Source organism: Vulpes lagopus, chromosome 15 (assembly GCF_018345385.1).
Source record: "Vulpes lagopus strain Blue_001 chromosome 15, ASM1834538v1, whole genome shotgun sequence".
Lineage (NCBI taxonomy): Eukaryota > Metazoa > Chordata > Mammalia > Carnivora > Canidae > Vulpes > Vulpes lagopus.
In genome coordinates, this window is record NC_054838.1 from 16,579,505 (window position 1) to 16,592,179 (window position 12,675).

General features: G+C 38.3%; 1 protein-coding gene and 1 pseudogene across 3 annotated transcripts in view; one reads left to right on the forward strand and one right to left on the reverse strand.

Annotated features, from left to right (window-relative positions):
- SBF2 (SET binding factor 2) overlaps nt 1–12,675 on the forward strand; it is a 468,462-nt gene that overhangs the window by 177,086 nt on the left and 278,701 nt on the right. The gene's annotated exons all lie outside the window — the stretch shown is intronic.
- LOC121476416 lies at nt 2,366–3,217 on the reverse strand (annotated as a pseudogene).

Consider the following 12,675-nt stretch of genomic DNA (forward strand, 5'->3'; position numbering starts at 1 on the left):
TGGTCAAGTTTGTTTATTTATTTATTTTTACTTCTCAGAGGAAGCTGCTAGAATAAATAGAATTTTGTCTATTATTCTTTGAAAAATTTTTATCTATTAAATTACTGTATTTTTTAAATTCACCTTTTTATTTGTTTAGTGTAGAGCCCTACGTATTTTAACACATGTTTAGATCTGAGTAACCACTATCAGGATACAGGACAGTTCCATCATTCCAACAAACTTCCTCATGTTGTCCCTTTATTGTCACATTCTTACGTCTTGTAACCCTTGACAACCACTGATATGTTTTCCATTATTGTGGCTTTATCTTTTCAAGAATGCCTTATAAGTGGAATCATACAGTATATAACTTTTAGGTCCTGGGTTCTTTCAATTAGCATAAAATATTTGAGATTCATCCAAGTTGTTGACATTATCAGTAGTTTGTTCCTTTTTTGTTTGTTTGTTTATTTATTTATTTATTTATTTATTTATTTATTTATTTATTTATTTTAGATGATACAAGCTGTGTTTATTATGATCTGGGGCTTATAAAAAGAGACTTGAAAACACTTGGAATCAGAACACACACACACACAATTTAAACAGTAAGCAGTGGTACGCATGGCATGTCTTTTTTTTTTTTTTTTCCTGGCAAAGCAAACTTTATTAATGGCCCTGAGGTTGGAACTCCAGGTCCCGCTGAACACTTGAGAGTTATGGCGAGGGCCTCTTGTGTTGGCCTCAGCAGCTCCATCCCATTCAGACTCAGGTGGAGGGAGGCTGGGTGGGGGAGACCTGGGGTCACAGCTAGCCAGCTCTCCCCCCATCGCTGCAGCCAGGCCACTCCTGGCTCCTCATTTCTTGAATCCTGGTTTTTTAGGTTTGAGTGTGGGTTTGGCCTTTTTCACAGGATTCTGCTCTTTAAGCCTGGGTCTCACTGCCTCCTCTTCTTTTTCCATCCCCCCCCCCTTTTTTTTATAAGGGGGGAATGCATGTGGATGCACCACTAGGATATAGTTTTGGGGAAGACACTCAACAGGAAAGCTTTCCAGTTGAGCATGAGAATCCACGGCTGGAAGCACACCCCGAGTATTGATTCCTGTCAGGGAAACCTAGTTGCTGTATTCAACCTAAGCAAATCCATTCCCAAGGAACACTGGCATGCCTCAGCAGAATGGGCCATCCTTCCTCTGAAACAGAAAGTGATGTGCAAGAAATGTGGGAAAAAAGTGATAAGGTGAAGGGAGAAAGTAAAACACAGGGTCATTAAGAATCACTGAAACCCATGTGGCCATGTGAAGGAGAGAAAATAAAAGGAAGGAAGAAGGAATCAGCATTTTCAAGGAGTCAGGTATGCACACACTGCTGGTTCCCATCAGCAATCAAGCACACCATGGCAGTTTACAAACTACTGTTGATTTGAGGGGATGACCAGGAGGTTCAACTATAAAAGGTCAAATTAGAAGATAATTTACAATGTTTTTTATTCCAGAAACAAAGGGAGCTTGCTGCCCTCCTGTGGGTTACAGAGGAGGAAGCTGACACCTCAGGGGACTACCTGTGGAACCTCCTGGCTTTCCCTATTCTTCAAGGGAATGATGTGCCCAGGAGGTAGAGCTGCTGAGGATGTAATTTCTGTATCCAGAGCAGCAGTGCCATAATGCAAATGCAGATACTGCAAACCCCACTCACTAAAGAGTGATGTTCTTGAAGTGTTAGTCAAATCTTGACCACTGTTGGTTTGTTCTGTCCAAATTTTCTTTTTTTTAAGTAAGCTCTACACCCTGGATGGAGATTGAACTCAGAACCCCAAGATCAAGAGTTGCATGTTCTATCTACTGAGCCAGCCAGGTGCCCCTGTTCTGTATAACTTTTTCTTTTTTTTCAAGATTTTATTTTATTTAAGTAATCTCTACACCCAACGTGGGGCTTGAACCTACAACTCCGAAATCAAAAGTCACATGCTCTACTGACTGAGCCAGCTAGGTGTCCCTGTCCAACTCTCTATAAGAATGTTCTAACTTCTGTCAGAGCTTTGGTTTGGAGGTTCACAAGAAATTCAGTTGGCACCTTAGTTAATTAAATTTAATTTAAACAAAAATTTTTTTAAAAAAGGGAATTCGGTTGGGGTGATGTTCATATCAGCACTGAAACCTGTGTTTATTCAGAGAGAAAAATCCTAAAAGAACCAAGTCCTATCAATACCTGCCAGAATAACTCCCGCACACTTGCCCACAATCCAGAGAACTCTCATTTACCGCCATCGCCTAATTTGCAAAAGATGCCAAGCACAAATCAAGTTAACAATGCCTTAATCCCAAGAGGTTACACTGGGAGGCTACAGCATTTCCATCACCCAGAAGTTCAAGCTTCTAGCCTTCTCCAAATCCTTAAGCTTCCAGGAAAGAAGAGAAGGAAGAAATTCCCACCAGACCCACATCCAGGGCAAGGGAAGTTGGTTTCCTATTACTGTTCCCTGGGAACAATCATCTTTGCAAAGGAATAATGTTGCAGCCCAGCAGTCCTTTTCCTGCCCAACGGGTTGAGACAAGTCTAAGCTGATGTTTCTCCCCTCTGGGGATCACTGTCACATTCAGGGGTTTCCCTTCACTGTGCTGATGTTATGCAGAGACTGGAAGTTTTGGGTGTTCACAGAGCCAAACTCCACAATCTCATCATCCACTTGCAGACCCGCATTACTGGCAGGGGAGCCAGGACTGATGCTGTTCACTTTGGCGAAGGCCTGAGGGGGGCTGAGGCCCTCACTGGCCCAAGTTGTGGCTCACGGGCTCTTCATGGGCCTCAGCCATGTCCCGGGCCAGCTTCTCCTTGTCTCGAGCATGCAGCTGGTATAGGGCCTCCACCTGCTTCATGACTGCCTTGTGATCATTCTGCAAGCAGATGATGATGTGCCTGGTGGTGTGGACTTGGTACAGGTCCACGTCTGACCGGGGTAGCCCTCACAGTCCACCAGCAGCTCGTTCATCCCTACGCCCTTTTGACTCTCCAGTATGTCATAATTGGCTTTGATCTGCGCCTCGATCTCCTCCTTGCACTATATGAGCTCCTGGATGTCTTTGACAGTCACCGCACCTGCCTGCGGGGAGCCTTCGCTCTGCCTGGCTTCCCCCTCCAACATCCTGGACCTCAGCGCGGGATGCTGGACCAGTTCGTTCCTTTTTTTTTTTACTTAGTATTCCATTATATGGATATACTACAGTTTTTTTTTTTAATCCATTCACTTACTGAAGGGCATTTGAGTTGTTTCCATTTTGGAGCTGTTATGAATAATGTGCTGTGAACATTCATGTACAAGTTTTTGTGTGGACACAGGTTTCCATTTCTTTTCAGTATATACCTAGTACTGAAACAACTGGATTATGTGGTAGCTTTATGTTTAGCCTGGTACTGAACTGCCAAACTGTTTTTCAAAAGAGGCCAAATGATTTTACATTCCCACTAGCAAGTGTATGAGGGTTCCAATTTCTCCACATCTATGTCAATACTTTTATCAGTCTTTTTGATTATACCCATCCTTATGTGTGTGAAGTGCTATCTCCTCTATTTTATTTGCATTTTCCTAATGACTAATGATGTTGAGCATCTTCTCATGTGTTCTGGCCATTCTTCTTTGGAGAAATATCTACTAAAATCTTTGCCCATTTTCAAATGGAGTTGTTTATTACTGTTGAGTTTTCAGAGGTCTTTATATATTCTTGAAACTTGACTTTCTGTTTTCTTAACAGTATTCTTCTTAGACACACAAAGCTTTAAAGTTTGGTGTAGTTTGATTTATTGTTTTTCTTTTTTTTTTATATGGATCTTTTGGTGTTAAGAACTTTTCACCTACCCTTGGGTCCCTGGGTGGCGCAGTGGTTTAGAGCCTGCTTTTGGCCCAGGGCGCGATCATGGAGCCCCGGGATCGAATCCCACGTCGGGCTCCCGGTGCATGGAGCCTGCTTCTCCCTCTGCCTGTGTCTCTGCCTCTCTCTCTCTCTCTCTCTCTCTCTCTCTGTGACTATCATAAATAAATAAAAATTTTAAAAAAAAAAGGATTTTCTCTTAGTTTTCTTCTAAAAGGTTTATGGTTTTGTTTTATATTTAGATCTATGATCCATTTGGAGTTAATCTTTGTAGAGATAAGAGGTTTAGTTTGAGGTTAGTTTTTCTTTTTCCATGCACATAGGTGACTTCTTGTTCCAACATTACTTGTTGAAAAAGCTACTTATTTGAATTGTTTTTGCACTTTTGTCAAATATGGATGGCCATATTTATACGAGTCTATTTCTGGACTGTCTATTCTGTTCCATTGCTCTCACTAGTATTTTTATTTATATTTCTTAGCTGGTATGATACTGTCTTTATTACTGTAGCTTTATAGTAAGTCATAAAATTTAGTAGTGTGATATCTCTAACTTAATTTTCTTTTGCAAAAATTCTTTTAGCTATTCTGGTACTTTTGTCCTACCATATATTGTTTAAGAGTGAACTTACTCAAAAACATTTTAAAAAGCTTTGCTTGGATTTTGATTGATATTGCATTAGATCTAAAGATCATTTTGGTGAAAACTAACACCTCTAATATGTTGAGTCTAAAGACACTGTGTGTCTCTCCATATATTTAGATGTTCTTTGATTTCTTTCATCTGTGCCATAATATGTTAGATTTAAACCTAAGTATTTCCATTTTATTGGAGCTACCATAAATGGTACTTAAATTTCTTTTTGTTTCATATTGTTTTTTGCTAGTATATTTGAAATGTAAGTGATTTTTGTGTGTTCACCTTGTAACCTGTAATTTTATTCATATTAGTTCTAAAAGTACTTTTTGTAGATTCCCTGAGATTGTTTTAAAAAGGATTTTTTTATTTATTCATTTGAGAGAGAGAGAGAGCGCACAAGCAGGGTGAGAGGCAGAGGGGGAGGGAGAAGTAGACTCCCTCCCCACTGAGTTGGGAGTCCTATGTAGGGCTCAATCCCAGGACCTGGAGAGCATGATCTGAGCCAAAGGCAACACTCAACCATTTGAACCACCCAGGCTCCCCTCCCTAGGATTTTTTTATATAGATATTCTTGTCATTTGCAAATCGAGACAATTTTATTCCTTCTCTCTATATATCTTTTCTTGCCAGAATGGTAAATATAGATATCCTTGTGTTGTTCCTGTTCATAAGTGGAAAGTATCTCATTTTTCACCATTATTATGATAGCTATAGGTTTATTACACATATCCATCAGGTTGAAGAAGTACCCTCCTATTATTAGGTTGCTGAAAATTTTTATCCTGTTGGGTGTTGAAATTTTGGTAAATGCCTTTTCTGTTCTATTGATGGTATATTGTGAGTTTTCTTATATGATAGATAATATTGATTTATTTTTTTATATTGAACCAGCCTTAAGTTGCCAGGATAAACTCCACCTATTTGGGTTTATTATTCTAATATACTGGATGATTCCATTTGTTAATTTTTTGTTGAGACTTTTTTGTATGTACTTTTTTTTTTTTTTTTTTAATTTATTCATGAGAGACCCAGAGAGAGAGAGACAAAGACATAGGCAGGGGGAGAAGAAGGCTCCCTGCAGGGAGCCCAATGCAGGACCAATCCCAGGATCCTGAGATCGCTCCCTGAGCCCTGAGTGGAAAGCAGAGGCTCAACCGTTGAGCCATCCAGGCATCCCGCATGTACTTTATTTTAAAGCCAGTTTTTAGTATACTGAGCTTAATATATAGTATGTAATTTTATTTTATAAAAGATTTCACCTTGGACAATCTTTCCCTGTTCAGACCTGCTGATAAGTAAATCCTTTTTCCTTGGATGGGTAGTGTCTGCCTTTTCCTTTTGTTTTGTTAAACTTCTCCCTTAAAAATAATGCGCCTGGCACCTTGCTTTTCTTTTTGTTGTTTAAAGGAGGCTGTGTTAGGGGATAGTAGGCCCTTGAAATGTTTTCTTTAAGAAGAAAATTAGTAATTCTCAAGTTTATCTTCCTTGGGCTGTTACGAAGAACTTGAAAAGACCAGAATGCAAATGAATATTTCACACATGGTGTAATTTCTCTAGGTTTAAATTTCATGTAATATCAGCCACATTATGTATAAATCTTTTGAAGGAGTCAGTTGAAATCAAGATTCCACTGGGTATTTGTTTTTTGAGATCATGATAATGGAATTATAAGTGGAAAAGCCCCAAATGAGAGCATTCCTTCCATTTGTTATCCAGGAAATTAGTAAAATTCCAATGTTTATAAACAATGTTTATAAACCAGAAAGGAAGAAGAATTGATACATAACTCACCTTATTTCCTGCACTGTAGTTTTGAATTTATTCTAAAAAAAAACCAAGGAATTCTTATTTGTAGGTTTTCTTTTTCTTTCTTTTTAAAAATATTTTATTTATTTATTTGAGAGAAAGCATGAACAGAAGGGAGGGGTGGAGGGAAAGGGAGAAGCAGACTTCTCACTGAGCATGGAGTCCAAATTGGGCTTGATCCCAGGACCTGGAGATAGGGCCTGAGCCAAAGGCAGACACTTAAATGACTGAACCACCCAGGCACCCCATTATTTTTCTTTTTCAATGAAAAATATATCTATTATTGTTTCCCTGGGCCTTTATACCTGAGTATTTCTGACTCTTAAAGGGCAATGAGTTTCTATAAGTAAGCAGATTTGTTTGGCCTGAAGAGTTTGAAATATCAACTTTCAATACTGACTAGAATCTTATTTCCTTTAAATACAAAGTTTTGATATGATTCATCTTTTCTTAGAAGCTTTTGATGAAATTTCAACTTTAACAACTATAGTCTCAATAAGTTCTACCTTAGAGTTTAAGGATAAATACCTATGTTAAAAAGCAAAAGTAAATATTTGTATGTGGTGAAATGTTAACAGTGAATCTAGATAGGGATGGGTGGGTTTGATTGCACTATTTGAATTAAACCTGAATATTTGTATATACACATACCTGTGTATATAAGTGGTGCAACAATATTAGGAAGGAAGCATTTAGAACTATAATAGTGGTCTGCTCCCCTCCCCCTTTCTGTGGAATTGTGTTCACAATATCAGTTACCTGTGGTCCATTGTGCCTGGAAGCAGGTAATCTACCTTCTGACAGATCATTAGGTCAGTAGTAGCTTAGGGCTATGTCACAGTTTTTTTGTCTTTCATCTCACTTCACTTTATCACATAGGCATTTTATCATTTCACATCATTGCAAGAAGAGTAACTACTGTATAATAAGATGTTTTGAGAGAAACCACATCCACACAACTTTTATTACAGTATACTGTTATAATTGTTTAATTTTATTATTAGTTGTTAATCTCTTACTGTGTCTAATTTATAAATTACACTTTATCATAGGCATGTACTGTAGCAAAAAACTAGTGTATCTAGGGTTTGGTACTATCTGTGGTTTCAGTCATCAACTAAGAGTCCTGCAACATGTTCCCTGAGGATAAGGGGGGACTTCTGTATTAATAATGAATAGTATGGCTGGAGGTGAAGGGTAGACTGTCCATATCACTGGTCAGCAAGAATTTGAACTTCTTCTCTACAAACATTTGTATTGCTTGGATTTTTTAAAAAGTATTTTATTTATTTAGCAGAGAGAGAGAAAGAGCAAGACCAGCAAGCATAGAGGGGAGGGGAAAGGCAGAGGGACAAGTAGATTCCCTGCTAAGCGCAGATCAGGAAGCCTGACACAAGGCTCTATCCCAGGACCCTGGGATGACATCTGAACCATAATCAGACGTTTAACCAAATGAGCCACCCAGGTGTCCCTGTATTGTTTGGATTTTTAACGACAAAAACAAATTCATTAAGTATTTATTTTAAAAATTTTAAAATAAGAATTTTTGTCCACTGGATCTCAAAGGAACAATGCTGTGAATTCCTTAGAACCTAGAGGTAGATAAGAATCAAGTAGGGATCCCTGGGTGGCGTAGCGGTTTGGCGCCTGCCTTTGGCCCAGGGTGCGATCCTGGAGACCCGGGATCGAGTCCCACGTCGGGCTCCCGGTGCATGGAGCCTGCTTCTCCCTTTGCCTGTGTCTCTGCCTCTCTCTCTCTCTCTCTGTGACTATCATAAATAATGAATAAAAAAAAAAAAAAAAAAAAAAAAAAAGCTCTGCCAAAAAAAAAAAAAAAAGAATCAAGTAGAAAATATTTTGAAGGGAGAACCTGGTGGTAGGTAGGTAGGTAATAATAGTAGTAACAATTATTTATTGAATGTTTACTCTTTGCTGGGTACAGTTTTAAACATTTTAGGTGCATAAAATAGTTTTTACAAAAGTCACATAAGTAAATGAATGTATTTCCATTTTACAGACTTGAAAATGGTTTTTGGGAACCTACACAGCTAAATAAATGGCAGTGCTGAGATTTGAATACAGGTCTGTTTTATTCTAGACTCTTGAGCCATAATAATAAAAAATGGAGAGGAAGTAAGAAAATAGTATTTCTAGAGACATAGCTCTGGAATTGGTTGCAATGGATCAGTAGTATGTAGGACCACTGGTCAGATGGCTGGACCTTGGATTCAAATGAGAAAGGACTCTTTTCTCCATTGAATGGAAGGGTCCAAATAAGATGAGCTATCTAGAAGTTACATGACCATAGTGTTCATTCCCTAAGATAGGTATCTCAGGATTAGAGAAGGTGAATTGTAAGCAGATAACTCAATTGACTATGATTTAGCCTTTAAATCACTTAAGGAAGCATTTAATCCTATATGAATTTATGCAAAGTAAAACTTACCTCTGTGGGTGTTGTGCTGAGGTGGCAATTGGAGATGACTTGCAAGCAGCAGTAGATCAGGAAACCCAATATGCAGGGAGAACTTATGCTTAGGGACCTTCTCCATTAAGATTTTGCTTCATTTTATTACGTTTTGCATTTATTTATTTATTTATTTATTTATTTATTTATTTATTTATTTATATTTTATTCAATCTCTAGATCCACATTAAAAAAAAGATTATTTATTCGAGAGAGAGAGAGAGAGAGAGAGAGAGAGAGAGGCAGAGACACAGGCAGAGGGAGACACAGGCTCCATGCAGGGAACCTGACATGGGACTCAATCCCAGGTTTCCAGGGTCAGGCCCTGGGCTGAAGGTGGCACTAAACCACTGAGCCACTCGGACCGCCCTTTTTTTTGGCTTTATCACAGTTCTTGACATCAGGTAGCATTAGTTATCTAATTCTGTCTTTTCCAAAGTTGTTTTGGCTATTCTAGGTCCTTTACATTTCCATTGGAAAATTTTTTTTAGGTGTCTTATTTAATTAATTAATTATTTTATAAACTTAAATTCAGTTAATTAACATACAGTATATTATTAGTTTCTGAGGTAGAGTTCAGTGATTCATCAATCTTATATAATACCCAGTGCTTATTACATCATGTGCCCTCCATAACCTCCATCACCCAGTAATCCATCCTCCCCCCACTCCCCTCTAACAACCCTCAATTTGTTGCTTAATATTAAGAGTCTCTTATGGTTTGTCTCCTTTCTGATTTCATCTTGTTTTATTTTTCCCTCCCTTCCCCCATGATTCTGTTTTGTTTCTTAAATTCTACATATGAGTGAGATCATATGGTAATTATCTTTCTCTGATTGACTTATTTCATTTAGCATAATACCCTCTCCACCCATGTTGTTGAAAATGGCAAGACTTCTTCTTCTTCTTCTTTTTTTTTTTTTTAAGATTTTATTTATTTATTCATGAGAATACACAGAGAGGAGAGAGAGAGAGAGGCAGAGACACAGGGAGAGGGAGAAGCAGGCTCCATGCAGGGAGCCTGACATGGGACTGGATCCCAGGTCTCCAAGATCACGCCCCGGGCTGTAGGCAGCGCTAAACTGCTGAGCCACCGGGACTGCCCAGCAAGACTTCTTTTTTTGATGGCTGAGTAGTATTCTTGAGTGTGTGCATGTCTCTGTGTCTATGTGTGTGTGTATGTATGTGTATGTGTGTGTCTGTGTATCACATCTTCTTTGTTTATTCCTCTGTTGATGGACATCTGGGCCCTTTCCATAGTTTGGCTATTGTAGACATTGCTGCTACTATTAACCTTGGGGTACAAGTTCCCCTTAAGATAACTACATTTGTATCTTTGGGGTAAGTACTTAGTAGTGCAATTCCTGGGTCATAGGGTAGCTCTGTTTTCAACTTTTTGAGGAACCTCCATATTGTTTTCCAGAGTGTCTGCCCTAGCTTACATTCCCATCAAGAGTGTAAGAAGGCTCCCTTTCTCTGCATCCTTGCCAACATCTGTCATTTCCTGACTTGTTCATTTTAGCCATTCTGATTAGTGTGTATCTCATTGTGGTTTTGATTTGTATTTTGTTGATGCTGAATGATATTGAGTATTTTTTCATGTGTCTGTGCCATTTATATGTTTTCTTTGGAGAAATGTCTGTTCATGTCTTCTGCCCATTTCTTGATTGGATTATTTGTCCTTGGGTTTTGAGTTTGGTAAGTTCTTTGTAGATTTTGGATACTAAGCCCTTTATCTGATAAGACATTTGCAGATAACTTTCTCCCATTTTGTTGGTTGTCTTTAGTTTTGTCAACTGTTTCCTTTACTGTGCAAAAGCTTTTTATCTTGATCAAGTCTGAGTAGTTCATTTTTGCCTCTGTTTCCCCTGCCTTTGGAGATGTGTCTAACAAGAAGTTGTTGTGGCCAAGGTTACAGAGGTTGCTGTCTGTGTTTTCCTCTAGGATTTTGATGGATTCCTGTCTTACTTTTAGGTCTTTCATCCATTTGGAGTCTATTTTTGTGTATGGTGCAAGAAAATGGTCCAGTTTCATTCTGCATGTGGCTGTCCAATTTTCTCAACACCATTTGAAAAGATTGATTCATGAAGAGACTGACTTTTTTCCGTTGGATTTTCTTTCCTACTTTGTTGAAGATTAGTTGACATAGAGTTGGGGGTCCATTTCTGGGTTCTCCATTCTATTACATTGATCTCTGTGTCTATTTTAGTGCCATAAGATACCTGGGAATAAATCTAACCAAAGAGCAAAGGATCTGTATTCAGAAAACTGTAGAACACTGGAATGCCTTGGTGGCTCAGCAGTTGAGCATCTGCCTTCAGCTCAGGTGTGATCGTATGGGGCCCGGATTGAGTCCTGCATTGGGCTCCCTGCAAGGAGCCTGCTTCTCCCTCTGTCACGGTCTCTGCCTCTCTGTATCTTTCATGAATAAATAAATAAATAAAATATTTTTTCAAAAAAAGAAAGAAAATTGTAGAACACTGATGAAAGAAATTGAGGAAGACAAAAAGAAATGGGAAAATGTTCCATGCTCATGGATTGGAAGAACAAATACTGTTAAAATGTTTCTGCTACCTAGAGCAGTCTGTACATTCAGTGCAGTCCTTATCAAAATACCATCACCATTTTTCACAGAGCTGGAACAGATAATCATAAAATTTGCATGGAATCAGGAAAGACCCTGAATAGCTAGAGGAATATGAAAAAGAAAACCAGAGCTGGTAGCATCACAATTCTGGGTGTCAAGCTATATTACAAAGCTGTAGTCATCAAGACAGTCTGGTATTGGCACAAAATCAGACATATAGATCAACGGAACAGAATAGAGATTCTAATTGAAATTTTAAATTCAGATCTACAATTTCTACCAAAAACAAAGCAAAACTAAAACTGGCATTTGGGTTGGAATTGCAATGAATCTATATATTTTTTCACAGAAAGTTAATTTGGAGAACTGACATAATGTGTGCCTTTCTGTTAATTTAGGTCTTCTTTATTTTTTTCAGCAATATTTTGTAGTTAAGTATATGTCTTTCATATTGTTTGACATATTATCCTTCCTTATTATTCTTGATGCTATTGTAAATGTTATTTTATTTCTGATTGTTCACTACTACTATGTAGAAATGCAGTTGATTTTTAAAGAGATTTTATTTATTTATGAGAGAGAGAGAGAGAGAGAGAGAGAGAGAGAGAAGGAACACACACATAAGCAGGGGAAGCAGCAGACAGAGGGAGAATTAGATTCCTCGCTGAGCAGAGAGCCCAATGCAGGGCTTGACCCCAGGACTCTGGGATCATGACCTGAGCCAAAGGCAATGTTTAACCAATTGAACCACGCAGGTGCCCCAAAATACAGTTGATTTTTGTATGTTGATCATATATTTTCTACAACCTTAGTAAGCTCACATATTAGTTCTAAACACTTTTTTTTAAGTTTCCATTAGATTTTTTTTACATTGACAGTCATATTAGTGGATAGGGTTAGTTTTATCCCTTACAGTTGATACATTTACCATTCCTTCCTCCCTCCCTCTACCTGATTGCTCAGGCTAGAAGCTGTAATACAGTAGAATAGAAGTGGTGATAGTAGACCTATCTGTCTTGTTCTTGATATTAGCAGTAAAGCATTCAATTTTTCAGCATGAAGTATAATATAGGTTTTGTGTAGATACTTTTATCATGTTAAGAAAATTCACTTTTACTTCAAGCATACTTCCTTTTTTAAAAAAAAAAAAGATTTATTTATTCATGAGAGATACACAGAGAGAGGCAGAAACATAGGCAGAGGGAAAAGCAGGCTCCCTATGGGGAGCCTAATGTGGAGCTTGATCCTAGGATCCCAGGATCACAACCTGAGCCAAAGGCAGAAGCTCAGCCAACCAGTGAGCTACCCAAGTGTCCCTTGTGTACTTA